The sequence below is a fragment of the Xiphophorus maculatus genome, chromosome 2, assembly GCF_002775205.1.
Source record: "Xiphophorus maculatus strain JP 163 A chromosome 2, X_maculatus-5.0-male, whole genome shotgun sequence".
NCBI classification, from domain to species: Eukaryota; Metazoa; Chordata; class Actinopteri; order Cyprinodontiformes; family Poeciliidae; genus Xiphophorus; species Xiphophorus maculatus.
The window spans coordinates 4568412-4586475 of record NC_036444.1 but is presented as its reverse complement, the minus strand read 5'-3'; positions in this window follow the sequence as shown (position 1 = coordinate 4586475).

The window sequence follows — 18064 nt, the reverse complement described above, 5'->3', positions numbered from 1 at the left end:
TCCAACCATCCATCCATCCATCCATCCATCCATCCATCCATCCATCCATCCAACCATCCATCCATCCATCCATCCAACCATCCATCCATCCATCCATCCATCCATCCAACTCAAATAAAAAAAATTTCTTCTGTGCTTTAGAAATGAATACTTCATTTTCCAGCTTTGTTTTGTTTCCTTTTAGCTTTTATTAGTGAAACATAAATATTCACCACTGGCTGAAATCTTCAAACAAACCCAAAAGTTTTGGGACGAAACCAAAGAAAATCTAGAAACTTTCTTTGATGATTCTGTAAAAGAAATGGCTGCTTTTATCAAACCAATCTGTGTGAATCTGCGCAGCATTTTAATCCCATGAACGCCTCGTTTAAAGGCATAACGACAAAACGATCTGCTGCTCCACAAAAAGGAAGAGATCATTAAATCTGCTCCGCTCAGACATTTGACACCTTAACCAAAAAAACAAAAAAAAAGAGAAAGTGTTGCATTCAGAGCATTTTATTCGTTCAGAAAATCCCTCCATTGTGCTGAAGTGGAGCAGATGGTTGATGAGCATCAGCAGAACTAATTTGTCCTCCTGGTCCGACAGACTCTCCGACCTGCTGCTCCGATTCTTAACCAGAATAGCAGCTGTTGGTGATTTTAACACCAGTTAAGACTCATTTTAAGGCCATTAGCCCGGCAAAGTCTTACAACACCGACCCGCCTCCATTATTAGAGGCTGCGCCCATTACACATGCAAACAAGCTGTCTGCGGCCATAACTAGTTAATTCTCCCGTTAACTCTCTGAATCTGAACAAACAGACGCATTTATGTCACAAAGGAGCAGAAAAATCCTCCGACATGAAGGGAGAAATTTATTCCTGATTATTTTCTTTGTTATATTTGGGGATTAGCTGAATCTTTGTTTACCGTTTTTTTAGCATCCAGTGTCTTTTACCCTTGAATTTTGCATAAAAAAATTGCAATAAATGTTTACATTGCTGCTGTTATTTGCAAAGTGTTTCCATTTCTTATGAGCACTACTGCATTAATGTTTTACTTTTTATCGTCTTTAACCATTTCATGTTCACTCTGTCAATGAAAACTTCTTGGCTCACAGAAATTAACGCCTTCATGCATGAATTATGATCTTTTATGGCAGAATTTTTTATCCAGTGGGTTTGCTTTTCTTAAGACATTAAAAAAGGATTTTTTATCCAGTGGGTTTGCTTTTCTTAAGACATTAAAAAAGGATTATTTTTTGTAGGTGATTAGTTGTAATTTTCTCCAAATACAAAGTTGTTATTTGTAAAATGTATCAGTAGTTTTAGTCTGTAGGGGTTACCTGTAAGAGTCCTCTACAGAAGAAGGAGGGACTGGATATTCCTGAGTTGGTTTTCCATCTGTCGGCCATATTGGATTTAGCAAAAGAAATTTCTTGCACTTACAGTGAATGGCCTGTAGTTGGCAGTGTATTGTATGATGCACTATTGTCCACTTGAATGGTCTGTGTGCATTTATAGCATAAAAATTCACAAGAAACACAAGAAAATGGCTTTTAGAAAGTATTTTTGTCTGAAGTTTACCAGGAACTCTTTGTTTTCAGTTTTTTCAGCATTCAGTCGAAACTTTTTCATCTCTGCATTTTGCATCATCGTGGGGAAAATGTACATAAAAATCTGCTTTTAAAAAAGCATTTATGAATTATTTTTCTGCTTGAATAAAACATTTAATCTTTCTCAGAACTAAAAATGTTATGTTTTTTTTAGGTTTTTAAAACATTATAGTCAAAGGTTAGCAACAACACTGATTTGTGAGGCAAAAAGTGCTCCATACATTTCCATTAAAACACATTTTATTTAATTTCACTGCCATTATGGTGCAAAGTAATGGTGGTGATATTTGAATTTTTTTCTAACTTTTTCTATTAAAACTTTAATAGTTAAAATTCATTAAAAAAAAATTGTAATCGTATTATTATCTTCGACCTCAATGATTGCAAGAAATGTTATTTTTGTGTTTTGGTTTAGTTTAAGTTAGTTTACTTTTGTTTATTTTAGTTTGATTTCAGCGTAGACTGAATGTTCTTACATAAGAGTTGCTTCAGTAAAAACATGGCCGCCTGCCTTTGCTTACTCCAAAAATACACTTTTGGGTTGACTCTGCACCTGCAGCTAGCGAGTAGTCATTAAAAGAAGAAATTTGGTTTTTTCAGTTTAACAGGTGAATTTAGAGAGGTCACCACTTTATCTGCTCCTGGAAATAAATAAAACTAAACACAAACTAAAAAAAAAAAATCTTCATATTTCAACTTCTGCATGTGTTTCCTTCAGTTATTGCAGTTTTTGTAGTAAAAATCTAATGGCCAGCCATTTCTGCAAAGATTTTGTCATTAACTACTCGTGTGACTCAGGTGTGTTGGAGAAGAAAAAAGTAAAAAGCTGCAGGACTGGAATCGCAGAAAATATATTAAATTTCAGAGCTTCTTTTTAAAAGGAGATGCTGACATTGTGAGATGCATGATTTTCCATGACCTGTCCTGAATTACGGTACATTTGGTGATATTTTATTTAAATAACTGAACTTATTTTCATCTTTGTAATGGTGAGTAATAGTGAGGGTCTCTGAGGGTCTGAAAGTCGGTGGAACAGAGCGGATTAGCGCGGCCTTTCAGTGCAGCAGGGCAGCGACCAGCATTAAAGTCATATTAACTTTCTATTAAACATCGGCTCATTCTGTGCAGGCAGACGGAAAGCAGCTTACGCTGAATGTGTATGTGTGTGTGTGTGTGTGTGTGTGGGTGTGTGTACTTGCTTAGCTATCCCGTTGAGGTCGTTCTCTGCCATGTCCACTCGCCTTCTGAAGGTCGATGGGCTTTATGGGTCTTAATGCAAACGACTGAAGCGATGAATCGATTTGATCTAATTTTTGTTTTTTTAAGTCCATTTTTGGAAAATCAGGATTTGTTTCACCAATATGCTCCGATCCTCCATCCATCCATCCATCCATCCATCCATCCATCCATCCATCCATCCAACCAACAATCCATCCATCCATCCATCCATTCATCAACCAACAAACCATCTGTCCATCCATCCAACCAACAAACCATCCATCCATCCATCCATCCATCCATCCATCCAACCACCCACTCATCCATCCATCCATCCATCCATCCAACCACCCATCCATCCATCCATCCATCCATCCATCCACCCACTCATCCATCCATCCATCCATCCATCCATCCATCCAACCACCCACTCATCCATCCATCCATCCATCCATCCAACCACCCACTCATCCATCCATCCATCCATCCATCCAACCACCCATCCATCCATCCATCCATCCATCCATCCATCCATCCATCCATCAACCAACAAACCATCCATCCATCCATCCATCATCCATTCATCAACCAACAAACCATCTGTCCATCCATCCAACCAACAAACCATCCATCCATCCACCCACCCACTCATCCATCCATCCATCCATCCAACCACCCACTCATCCATCCATCCATCCATCCATCCATCCAACCACCCATCCATCCAACCACCCATCCATCCATCCATCCATCCAACCAACCAACCAACCAACCAACCCTCCAACCATCCATTTTTCTGTTGACTTGATGAACTTGATTCTCTAATCTTTCCATCAAAGTCATCTCAGTAAATATTCACCTTGAAGGAATTAATTTATAAATGTCAGTTTATCCATTTACAAAGTTGGAGTTTTAATATATTTAAGTGCTAATTTATTTTGAATGATTCTATTGAGTGTAAATGGAAAGTTAGCGTGTTTTCACTCTGGCCTCCAGAATGAACTGCTCAGGATGAAATGCTGTGTCGGCAGCGTGGCGCCCCATGAATTTTCATCAAGCAGAGCCAGAGTGTGAGAACGTCCTCGGCGTTTTGAATCCATACAATAAAAGTAAAACTTGACCGAAGCGATTAGCCCGTGTCGCTGACAAATATGAGAAATGGCTCGTCTCGGTGTCCCCATCGCAGCCTCAGGACTCCGGTGACACAGAGCACGCTCGCTGAATGCTCATTAGCTGGAGATTGGTCATGGGAGCTCAGAGCGGCACATCGCTGTGCTAACAGTCTCTCCCTTTATGTGCTCCTCCATTATACCATTCATGGCCCATTCTGCGCTAATCTTATTGGAGGCTCATGACGTTCTGCGGCCTGCAGCAGGAGGCTTAAAGCACCTGGCAGGTTGGTTAGAGGGAAGCTTGTAAATGCCTGTGGTTAAAATGGGTCCGAACACAAGCCAAGCCCAGAACCAGGGGAGCCGGGAGGAACCAAGGGAACTGGGGGGATGTGGTTGTCAGGTCCAGTTTAGATCTCTGGGTTGTCAGAGGAGAGGGGAAGCAAAGACGGACTAGGTCGTTTCACAGACCTGGGACTCCAGAACCAACAGCAAGCAGAAACAGGAACCAGAGGTCAAAGGTTAGAGGTTAGCTCGGCAACATTTTTGTGACAGAGCATCTGACTGGTTCTGGAGAAATCCAACCATCAACCAATTAACCAATTAACCAACCAACCTTCAATCCATCCAACTATGCATAAATTCATCCAACCAACCAACCATCCATCCATCCAATCATTCTTTAATCCATCCATCCATCCATCCATCCATCCATCCATCCAGCCAACCAACCATCCATCCATCCATCCATCCATCCATCCATCCAATCATTCTTCAATCCATCCATCCATCCAATCAACCAACCATCCATCATCCATCCATCCATCCATCCATCCATCCATCCATCCATCCATCCATCCAATCATTCTTCAATCCATCCATCCATCCAATCAACCAACCATCCATCATCCATCCATCCATCCATCCATCCATCCATCCAGCCAACCAACCATCCATCATCCATCCATTCATCCATCCATCCATCCAACCAACCATACATCCATCTATCCATCCATCCATCCATCCATCCATCCATCCATCCATCCATCCATCCATCCATCCATCCATCCATCCATCCATCCATCCATCCAACCATCCATCCAACCAACCATCATCCATCCATCCATCCATCATTCATTCATCCATCCATTCATCCATCCATCCATCCATCCAACCAACCATACATCTATCCATCCATCCATCCATCCATCCATCCATCCAACCATCCATCCAACCAACCATCATCCATCCATCCATCCATCCTTCATTCATTCATTCATTCATTCATTCATTCATCCATCCATCCATCCATCATTCATCAATCATCCATCCATCCATGGAGTTTTCAGATCTTTATGTGCTAAAATGTTTGAGTTTTTGGCCATTAAATGATTTATTTCAGACAGAACTATTTCTGATGCCTGCAGCTTCATTAGGAAACCAAACATGACTCAATAAAAACTTTAAATAAAAACCTCTCAGGTAAATATCTCCACAGCAGTAGTCAGGACCAATTTAACTGGATTTTCATAACATTCCAGGCCTCTTCTTCTTTATGTAATTTGTTTTAAAGTGTCAACTCTGCAACAGTCTTTATTGATGTTTTTTTTTTTTTTAACTATTCCTGTTTAAAAGAATGCTTCCTGTTGCAGAGTTGCCTGCATGTTATTATATAAAAAGTTGTTTGTGGCCCTTTGGGGATTTCAGAGCGGATTGTGATTTACTCTGGGGAGGGGTGTTAAAGCACCTTGTCCAAAGGCCCGTATTAAGCCGGGCTGATGGGCTGAGTGTAGGATGGGAGGCAGACTCAGATCTCACTGAGGTTAGGAGCCCAAGGTTAGTGCGAGGCGTGGAGATGAATGCAGCTCGTCTCATTTCTGAATGCAAGGACGCCAGCGCAGCGCTGCGTGGCCAGCAGGTATTGAGGCGGGCCACGCCACATAATTGGATTGAACGCTGGCCATGGTATTTATGTCACTTCTCGTCTTGTCAATCCCATAACAGGCATTGCGGCGGCGTGGGGATCTCCCATGGTGACGGGACTTTGCCCTATTCAGACAGAAAGGAGAGAAAAGACCCAAGCCTCATTTAATTCACGTTTAATTCTCACTCAAATCGTTTTAACGCTGCTGTTATTTGCATAACAGGGAAAAAGGGACTCTGCCTTTTCAGGGCGCCTGTGTGTGAGAGAAGGAACAGGAACAGTGTTGTAATTGAAAGTGTTTGGTAGGCTTATATATGCATACGCTGAGGGACAAGCGTTCTCACACGGATCAGCCAACTGAGGGATTCTGGAGCCGTTTTTCCACACGTTAGATCACTTCTGTGATGGCATTTCCACACAGCGTGACGCAGCAGTTAGACAAAGAACAAATAAAAACCTGCTCTGACTCAGAAAGTCTTTCACAGCCCCAAAATCCTGCGGCTGAAATAAACTTTCAACCCCTCTAAAAATTTATATTAAAACAGCAAAAAACAACAACATCTAAATAGATGCAAAACATTTAATGTGAGATGATAATCTTCAGAGAAACAGTGAGTCAGAGACACCAACCGGACGGAGATTAGGATGGGAGGCGTCGGGGGTTCAAATCCCCAACGGAGGAACAAAAGCCTGAAAAATATGTAACCTTAGAATCAGGCACCTCTCTGTCCACCTGTGAGGACCCAAATGAGTCAGAACCAGTAGAACCTGCAGATGTTCTACCCTGAAGATTAAAGCTCAATAGCATTCATAAGAAACCTGCAAAATTTTAAGCACTTTGAATTATCCTCCTGTCAAATTAATTTCATTTCAGGCACCTAAACAAAAACTCATAAAATTTTGCACATATATTGGTAGTGTGTGAAATGGCCAAGCAGTTCCCCCGTTAAAGTCCCTCTAGCTCTCTTACCATAACGTATAAATGTGAAATAAATCAGTCAAGTTCATTTGATTTCAGCAACAAGGCAGTTTAAAGTGTTTGTATCATAAAAACAGAACTCATAAAAATAGACAAATCTCAAGAAAAAAGTGTCTTCAATGTATGTAAGTCTTAAAACCAACAGGACTTTAACGTGTTTATTTTGATTAATTAGTTACAATAGCTTTTAAGGCAATCAAACGCATTTTTTATTCTTTTTTTTTTTTTGTATAAACAAGGATTATGGGCGGAACTTTTGTATTCACGAGTTTCTGGTACATCCATAAATCTGACGCACAATTGTACAATTCGCAAACGACGACGACGGACGACAAATAAGTTTCTCTTCCACTTGAGACTAATTTCTGCTTCACAAATCGATCTGATTTGATGCTGGAAAAAGCTTGGACTGTGTTCAAGCTGTGCTAAAAGGAGTTAGCCTATCAGTGAAGATATTCAAGCCTAAATTAGCATCTGAATGTTAAACATGTAGCTCCAGCACAGACGCTGACAACCCACATTTATAAAGATCCACAAATAATCAGAGGTTCCTGAGTGGACAGAGCAGAACTTTGCACAAATCTGATAGTTGAAGAACCAAAATATCAGATTAAAAACAATAAATATATTTTTATTCAATATTTTAGCAGCACAGAGTTTTTGAATTTAACATTTTGCTTACCTTGACGATTAAATTGATTAATTAATCACATACCCTGCAATTAACTTCATTAATTAAGTTTAATCAAGTCCCATCACTATTTTATTTATATTACTTTGATTTTTTCAGTATTGTTAAAAATGATAGCAAATAATAAAGAAGTTGGAAAATGTTTTCCTGGGGAGTGGTGAGCCAGTTTAGCCATTTAATTCAAGACGAGGGAAAAATCTAAAAGCTTTTGTTCCATCTGTAGATAAATTCACTCATAACAAGATATTTTTCAAGTCACTTTTCAGCAACACAGGAGCTGGTTTTAAGAAAATAATATCTTAATATTGATGAAAAAGTGCTAGTTGTACTGGCAGATTATTTCACTTATAAAAAGACATTTTTCCCACGTTGGAAGTGGAATAATCTGCCAGTGAAACTAGAACTGTTTCATCAATATTAAGGAATTATTGACTTCAAACAAGATTCAATATCTGAATGAAAACGTTACTTATAAGTTAAATTTGTCTTTTTTCAAGTGTACCAAGACATTAGCACTAAAAACCAGACCAAAAATAAAAAAGATTATTTATTAGGATAAAGATGAGTCTATCCACAAAGCAAAGAGTGAACCAGGTTTTCTTCTATTGCTGCAACTAACAGTTATTTCAGTAATTGATTATTCTATTGATTATTATGATGATTAACTGGATTAAAAAACAGACACATTCTGCAGATTTTTCCTTTAAGCACTGAAGCCTTTTCTATACAATATTAGAAATACATGAGAAAATGCAAATAACTAAATTCATGTTTGAAATAAGAAAATAATAATTTTATGGACTAAGATGCAACAACAGCATTCATTTATTGAATGTTTGATCATTCGTAGCAAAAGATGCATCTGCAGTTAAATAAAAACTTGTAACATTAACATGTGAAAAGCTCAGCCCTTTCTGCTTGACTTGACATCAAGTCACTGTAGTTTTTGGATTAACTGATTAACAATTGGACCATAAAAGGTGATAAATATATATATTAAATTTTTTAGAGAATTTGAATCAGGTTTAGCTAAAACCTCTGAGAGTGTTCTTTCAGAAATGTCGTGTTTTAGAGTCTGCATGTTAACGATTTTTTGATTACTAAACTAGCTGACAATTATTTCATTAATCAATTAATCACGATTAATTGTTCCAACCCCATTTTCTTCAGCAAACAGTCTGGATCTCAATGCAACTCGACATTTACAGTGAAAGTTGGTCAGTTTGGCCTTGAGAAGGTTCCAAAAATCTTGCCAAGATTTTTTGGTCTGGTTTCCATCGCAAATATCTTAACTAACTTACAAGTAACTTTTCAGTTACTCTACAATTTAAAGTAACTATTTAAAACAAGACAAAACTAAAACGTAACCTTTCGTTATGATAAATGAGCTTGTTTTAAGTATATGATTCATTAACATTGATGAAAAAGTTCACTGGCAGACTATTGTACTTGTGGAAAAAATTATCTGCCAGAGGAACTAGCGCTTTTTCATCAATATTAAGGAATTATTGACTTAAAACAAGCTGCTATATATTTGACAAAAGGTTACGTATTAGTTTTGTCTCATTTTAAGTGTAATAAGGTATTTGCAGTAGAAACCTGACCCAAAATACTTGGCAAGAATTTGAGTTTTTGCAGTGTGCAGAGCAGATCTGTTAGCTGAAAAAATAACTGATGAATTGATGTGCCTCCACTTGATACATTTGTTAATTTGATACTTTAAAAAAGTCTTAAGATGGCATTTTGTCCGTCTGAAATGCAAGGACTTGAAAGGAGACAGGCTATCTAATCTAAGTACTGAAAATTATCGCTTCTCTTATTTTGCTTCTCTTTAAACCTGAACCGACCTCCTGCCCTCTCCCCCTTGACTCTCTCGCTCTGGATTAAACCCAAGCTGCAACCTTTGATTTTAACTTCATCTCTGCCTCTTGATCCCGCTGTCTGCACGAGCACGGAGAGCGCGAGGCGGATAAAGTGACTAGTCAGCTTCCTGCTGCTTCCCTCTCCTTGTTCTTTGTTGGCTTTCGGCCCCTTAGCCCGGCTCTTTGCTCCCGATGTGCGCACACACCAATACGCACATGCACATGTTATGATATGCACGGCCTTGCACATGTAGCTGCGTGTGTGGGGTTTGATCTGGGTTCCTGCTGTACTCTATTGTGTCTGGGCAGGAAACAGCTAATCCAGTCAGATCCAACCCAGCCAGGGATCTGGTGCTCATATAGTCTGACAGGCAGGAGCTCCGCTGTGGGAAACAGAAATCTATCCGTCAGATCGCCGGCATCTGCTTCTGTCACCGTTCTCAGGAGGATGAAGAAACGAGAACGAGGGAAATTCAACTGTCCGAGAGCCGTTTGACTCCTGTGATTCGGTGTGGAGGAGGCCGATTCACGTGGACGGGACATAAACTCAACTAAATCTGGTGTAATAATGTCTGTTTTTAATGTTGGGACCAATACCCAGTTTGGTAAACCTTTTACGTAATATTTCTCATTTTATTCAAACCTCACAGACATAGATCAGGCATCTGTACTTTTTATGGCTATCTTCTATATTTTAAAGGGGATTTAATATAAAAAATTCACAGTTTGCACGTTTTTATTCTTCCATTTTAGTTTTTACTGCTTCTAAAAACAGCTAAAGTGCTTTAAAAAAAACTCACCAAACCGTTTTTTGGCAATAAGTTAATGTTTTTTGGTGTCTGAAAAATGAGCCATTTCAAAAACCTCCCGTTGCATTCGACGGGCACTGCGTTGTTACCTAGCAACAACCCCAGCGGAACTCACCCCGTTACCTAGTAACCCCAGTGGAACTCTGCCCGTTACCTAGTAACCCCAGTGGAACTCTGCCCGTTACCTAGTAACCCCAGTGGAACTCTGCCCGTTACCTAGTAACCCCTGTGGAACTCTGCCCGTTACCTAGTAACCCAGGTTGAGTTCCAGCACGTATGGTCTCCAGGTATTAATACTGCGGTAATAATACCTGGATTATTACTGCATCTCCGGTTTTCAGCGTGGCTATGGATGGCAAGTAAAAGAATCGTCTTTTTCTACCCTCCAGCGTAGAAATTCCCAGATGTAAACAACAACATGTCAAGATCCTCCTGACATCATGTCTGAAAGTGCCAAACATAAAGTCGACATGGAGTCCCACTGTGACAGTTTCCAACACTGACAGCTGAGGGCAGAACTTTACAGACGATATTCAAATCTCTCCAATGACTCATTTAAATCTCCATTCATAGAAAACTGAACACTTTTCATATTACAAGGAGGCCGACAGTCTTTGGAGAAAATCAGCACTGATGCTACAAACTTCATTATCACTGAAGAAAGAGTCAAAAGGACATTTTCATTTCCTGTTTTCAGATGTTTGAACCCCCAGCGAGCGTGCATGGACCCAACAGATTATGGTCATGGTGCCCACCAGGAGGGACATTCATGCTACTTCCTACTTCAGCTTTACTTGATCATTTCAGATGGACTAAAGTCAGCAGCTCACACACAGCCTGCAGTATAAAGGAGCAGCCAGGAGGATTTCCCAATTTTTTCCATATCAGGGCTCCTTTGAAAGCTTCGACTATGAACTGAATAGGAGGTTCCACTGAATCCATTCACCTCAATGATCTGCTCACAATCAACCATATCTGTCATACATGGCTGGGCCGGAGAGACCGGACAGGAGGGCAGAGGGCGGGAGAAAGGCCTCAGTTTGTTGGTGAAGACATGAAGGAGAGAATAAAACAGAGCGCGCGGCCAGGTGCTAAAAACGGGTCAAAGCCACAAAACTTTAATGGGTTTTTATCAGAGTCGGCTAGTAATTTACTCAATTACATTTACTTGAGTAACTTTTTTGAAAAAAAGAACTTTTAGGAGTATTTTTACTACGCTGCTCTTTTTATTTTTACTTCAGTAAAAATACGAGTAAAAAGGTACTTTACTATGAAGTATTTTTTACTATTGAGTAAAATGTCTGGATTTTCTGCCCACTGAATGAAAAACAAACATGTTTTAACCAAAAGTTCGCCAGACACAGACACACACCTGCAGCTTTTGTTAAAGTTTCATAAGTTTTTTCTTGAAAAAAACTGATTTGGAAACATATTTTTAGCCTGATTTTGCTATTTTTCTGCTACTCAGATGAATTTTGTCCATAAAATACCAAAAATTCCACTTAACTTTATATTTTGGTCCATCTGATGATCTAATTTTTAAATATTAAATGATAATTTGATCAGTTACTCAGTTCTTTAGTAGACTTTTTACCAAATATGTTTTTACTTTCTCTTGAGTAAGGTAGTGCTAAACTTACTTGATTATAATTTTTCGCTGCTCTCTGGTTTTTATTGGGATTTGATGTCAGTGGCGCAAAAATACGACAAAAAAAGACAAAACACTGAAAAAGAGTGGCATAAATCAACACTAACCCGGAACATGTTGCTGAAATTGGCCAAAATAAATAAATTTTAACTTAAGCATCTTTCACTAAAAAACTGACTTGAATCACCATAAATTATTTTTTTGTTTGCACATTCTCTCTTGCAAAATACCTTAATCTCAGCCAGATTAAATAAAGTTCAACTGTAAACAGCAATTTTCAAATTCTATCACAGATTTTCAGCTGGATTTAGGTCTGGGCTTTGATTAGGCCATTGTATCAAATGGATATTCTCTGATTTAAAATATTACATTGTAGTTCTGGTTTTGGGTTTACTCTGAAATCTTTATGCAGATTCTCCCACCTGAGTTGTGGATCTCTGCAGCTCCTCCAGTTACCATGACCTTTCCCAGCAGGTATGATGCTGGTCAGCAACCGCACTGTAAAACCAAATAAGTAGACTTTACTTAAAAACATTATGCAAATTCATTGCCTCAGAAATAAAAATAAAAATCAAGTTTTAAAAACCTAAAATGTTATTAAGTGCAAGCTGTTAACTTTACACAACTTTAAGGTGATAATTTTAAGTAACTTCACTGCACTGTAAAACCTAATTAAGTTTTTTTTTTAATTAAAATTCTGTATAATAAAAGAGAACTTGTTTGGGACAGTTCTTCCTTTTTATTTGTTTCTCTGCTCAAACTTTGACAAAAGAACATATTAAGCAGTGATCTCTAGGCTCACTTATTTACAGATTATTTATGGATTAATGTGCATTACTGATATTTTATTTATTTATGTATTTAATATATTTACTTTTTATTTAGACGTATTTAAATCACTCAAAATATGTATATATTTTACCTTTGAAAAGCAGAAATATAAACATTATATTTCTCATGGTTATATTTGTATTTACCAATATTTGACACTGTGAATGGAGTAGCTGACAGCATAAAACAAATTTCCACTTAGGAATCAATAAAGTATTTTCCATTCCATTCATTATGTAGTTCCTAAACATGTTTCATTCATTTTTAAATCAACTACAGAGTTTAAATGTTTGTCACTGATACAATTTCTTCCCTTCAAGATAAAAGTCTAATATTTGACCTTGTTAACCTGCAAGGAAATGTGTCTTCGCAAAGATTTTCCTCAAAGGTTGCATTTATTTTACTTTATCTGATTCCTTTTCTTCACTTTAAAGTTTTATATTTTTAATGGAAGGAGGTCCACACTGTCGCAGTGTGAACACACACTTGGACACGCCCCCACACACACACACACACACAGCTGTCGTATTAGAAAGCCAACAGCGAGTGGTGGGACACAGGACGGTCTTTAGTTCTGCCTTTTCAGCACCAGACAGTAATGGTTTCGATTTACCATGGGCTTTACCAGCATGGCCGCACGCTCATGGTGAGTGATCCTTTACTTAAGGGGTGATTTCATGGGGGTCCGTCCGGAGAAAGAGGGGAAGCTAATGTGGAAATCCCTGCCTCCCTCCCAGGTCCAGGTGCTTCTTCGCTCCACCGCTCATCAAAGTCCAACCTCAGGGTTTTTATTTCTGACCTTCCACCTGTTTGTTGTCATCACACCGATTCCAGAAACGTCTCTCCACCGACAGACGAACAGAAGCAAATAAATCTGCAGATTCTTCAAGTTTCATTTCAAACATTTACTTGTTTAGATGCTGTGGATTAGCAGCCAGCGCTCTGCCCACACTGCATAGACAATAATGTCCAACCTGTTTGTTACAGGTTAGACATTATTAATCGCATAATGACATGATGTCCCACAAACTCGCTCTTCAGAATACATTTTTTAATCATCTACTGCTGCCAGATGATGGGTCATTATTAAAGGTGACCTATTATGCTTCATTGAACAGGTTGGATATTTATTACATTTTTTTGCACAAAATCATTCTTAGATAATCAGATTTTACTCTGGTTAGTTCTGCCTATCTTTGAGCTGTTTTAAAGCGTCTTGTCACTTTAAATCCAAATAAGCTGCTTCTGGCTGCACCACCCAACTCAACATTTACACTTGCATGTGAAAATGGCTGCAAACAGACATGCAATGATACAAACGCATACCTTTGAAAAGCAGAAGTGGAGCCTCCTGCGCAACCAACAAGAGTGCAGCAAATGGTTTCTGGATGGTAAGTCAACAACAACACTTGTCTTTTCCAACAGCCATTGTACAGCGCATACAACGGTACAACCAGCTGATTAAACACGCTGGAGCTCCGTTTAGGTTGCTAGGTAACGATAGAATGCTGCTGGGGTTGCTAGGTAACGGGAGGTGCCTGCTGAATTTTGACGTTACATTCTGGAGGTCTTTTAAAATGCTAATTTTCCAAACACCAAAAAAAAACATTTACTTGCTGCCAAAAAACAGTTTGATTAGGTTTTTTTCAAGCACTTGGGAGTGTGAAAAGTCTTTGGAGGGTCTAGATGAGATCTTCAGGAGTTCATCAACACCGTGGAATTTAAAATTTTGAAGGATGCGGATAATTTCTGTAGCCAGGCGGAGATGCTTTTATCATTTCTGCTGCAGTAGGTCAGCGTCCTCAGTGAGAAGGACGTAAATCCATGATTTGGTTCAATTTCAGCTTTTGCAGTATTTCTTTTAGTTGCAGGTTTAGTTTTGTTCAACTTCATCTTGTGCTTGCTGATGATCTCAACTTCAAGTTTGTGTTGCTCTGACATCTGGATAGATGCGAACACGAGCCTGATTGACAGCGTTAAGACCCTCCCCCTGGCTCTGTTTGGTTGATTTAGAAATGAAGCAGTGCATTTCTGCAGACAGATGCAGAGAAGCTTGATTTTTTCCCCCACAGATTATCTCATGTTAAACTATTTCGGCATAGTGATAGTTTAACAAATACGTTTTAAATAATATTCGTTTATAAAAGTTACATGCTGCAACTTTAATTAGTGCTATTTAAATAAATTAAAATGAACTAAACTTTAATTGGACTCAACGTTTTCATCGTCACATACATATTTCAGGTTCGTCTTTAAAGTAAAATGTAAAAAATGTCTTATCCACCTCGATGTGTGTGTGTGTGTGTGTGTGTGTGTGTGTGTGTGTGTGTGTGTGTCGGCCTCCCTGCATCTCTAATCCTCGAAATAGAGTGAAGACCATGAAAAACCCTCCATCCTGCGGCACTCGGCCATATGTCCGATAGAGCTGCTTTCACCCCAGATTATCACTCACATCATTTATTTAAGCGCCGTTTCTCCCTCCATTCAGGTTCTTTTTGTGTTCTTGTAATTGCTGCTTTTCTCATGAAAACAACAGAAAACGAGGGAAAGCAATCGTACGTGACCAGCAGCGTCTTTAACATCCTTATCCCCATTTTCCCCGGAGAGCCTAAACCCAGCGATGTCAAGTGAGTTTTGTTAAACATTTAACGACATGTTAAAAGTTTCATTAGCCACATTGTGAGCTGTTAATCAAGAAAGGCCATCTGTCGGTGTTCCTTCGGCAGAGGTTTTCCTCTCTGGAACCTAAAACTGGAACCAACATGTAGCACAGAAGTGCTGGGAAAACTTCTTTTACTTAGAATATTATGTTTAGACTGGTCATGTGACTTTTTATTCAAAGTATGAACTTTTTGGTAAATGTAAAAATAAAAATACCAGAACAGGTGTGACGCATCTCATCCCTTCAGTTTATTGGCAGTAAAACATTTAGTTTTATTCAGGAGTAATAAAAAAAATTAGAGAAAATCTAATAAGATTAAGTTAAACTCAGATTTTCCTTTTTAAATCTTACAAATTAAAGCGGCACAAATGAAGAGCAACTGATTGACACCAGTTTTCATTGTGGGCTGGCTGGTTGACCTTCGATGACCCTTTATTAATATCTTTAAAATGATAGATAAATGTTTCCACCATCCCCCACTCAGCTCCTTCAGACTAGCCAGCAGCAATTAGCAAGCACCTGGTGGAACTGCACATCAGCTGAGCTCATTATAGGAGCTACTTCTCAAAGCAACACTGATAAAATGTTGACGGATTAATAGAGGAGCCGTGTTGTGATGACTTCATGAAGGCAGAGTTTCAGAGAGAGCAGGAGCTTCTTAAAGAAACAGTGGCCCAATTTCAAGGTGTTGAGTTATGAAGTCAAATTTCTTTTAAGTCATATACATTTTTATAACAACAGAAGGTAACAGTTACTTGGTTGCCCAATAAAATTGCACTTTTTGCCTTCAAAATACATAATACTGCCCCTTCGATGGGGGTATTTATTTAGCGTTTTTAGCTAAACAGTATTGTGCTAGGATGAGGCAGTTTTCTGGCTGAATCAAAATTTGTGTATTTTGCGAAACTGCAATGGAAACGCTTTGTCCGCATCACATGAGTCACGTGATCAACAACCGGATGTTACTACTGTCAGAAAAGACGAAGAACATGACAGGAAGTGGTAAGATGATTGTGTTTTTAATGACTTCTAATGTAAACAAACTTATTCATGTGTGACTTTAATTGCATTTATTTAAACAATGCAATTGCAAAATTGTGTTTTTCAATTACAAATGTGTGCAAATCTCTGATAACGTTAATAAAAAAAAACATTTACGCAACTGTGGTGTTTCCGTAAAATAAGAAGTTTTATTAAAATCACACTTCAATAAGCTAGCTCACACTATCACTCATTAGAAACCACAGCAACAAAGGATGTAAACAGTTATATGAGATCCTTCATAATTCAGCCAATTAGCCATTAGCTAATGCTAATTATCTATCAGCCAATCAGGGAAGGAGCCATGCCTTGTATTGAGCATTTTGGGGAAGTTGTAGACGGCCATTTTACAGAAAACCAATTTATTCAACATGTTCAACATTACACACAGCTGCACAAAACAAAACCCATCCCACTACCACTTCCTGTTTCTTTGTTGTTTTCACCAGTAGTAACATCCAGCTGTTGATAATGTGACTCCTGTGATACGGAAAATTCTTTCCATATGGCTGAAAAACCATTTTTTAAATCTTAGAACATTAGTTTTTTTGCTGTCTTTTCATTAAACAAATATATAATATCTTCATAATTTCAATTTGTGCAACTCTGTGGTAAACTGAACATAAGCCTCAGATGGCGAAGCCGCTTCTTTCAAAGCTGAATGAAGGCGGAAGATTCAAACCCACGTCTCCATCTCTGTACTTTCTGCTCTCGCCTCTGGTTTGATGAAGGTTTTTGTAGAAAGCGTTGTTAGCCGCGCTAAGCTGCCCTGAGCCGGCTGATTATTCCCTGAAGGGCCGCCGAGCTTTGAAGCTCCACATTCATCCGCCTCTTTCTCCTCCATCGGCGTCTGCGTCCCGCTCGCAGCTCAAACCCGATGATGTAAAGTGGCAGAGGAGGAGGGGATTTAAATTACTGCGCCGTCTTTCTTCCTCGTCGTATTTAATGGGTGTTACTGTGGGAGACCCGAAGCACAGAGGAGCTGCGAAGGCCGATCCCTCTGAGAGGCCGAATCTTGAGTTTTTAATTAAAGCGAACAGAAGGATCTGAACGAGGCTCTCGTCTCCGAGTCGCAGCGCAGAGCTGGAAAACCGCGGAGCCGCAGAGAGGCTGTTTACAGATAAATCCATTAACAGTCCTCATTAATCAATTAACTCATTCATGGAGAATAAAAAGGATAATTAACTCCTGGTTAAAGCTCCACTGAGAGGGGTCAGCCTTTTTCAAACTGTTGCTTTGCTGCAAGAACTTAATGTCCTTTAGAAAATTAGATTGGCTTGACAAGACAACGGTGCTAAAAAAAAAAAGGTTTTATTTTGCATTTTGTCTGTGCAGGACTGATATAGATAGGAAAGATTAAAAAAATGTACACAAAATGACCTATGAGAAAGTAAAATAAAATGATTTAAGAGTAAAAGCAACAAAAAAAAAGGCTGAAACTGTATTTTATGCACTATTTTGTCGGTATTATATTAAGTGTATCAATAAATGTATATGTAAAATAAGAATTTTATATAGTAATTTGTTTGATTGGCTCTAATAAAAATATTTTGACAAAAAAAAAAAGAGTAAATGATGATATGAACAAGTTCAGATTGGATTTGTCTTCATTTTTGCCTCCGAAGGGAGAAAACCGAGAAAAAAAGAGGAAATGTCATTAATGAATGCAGAGAATTACATTCGGGCAGCAGA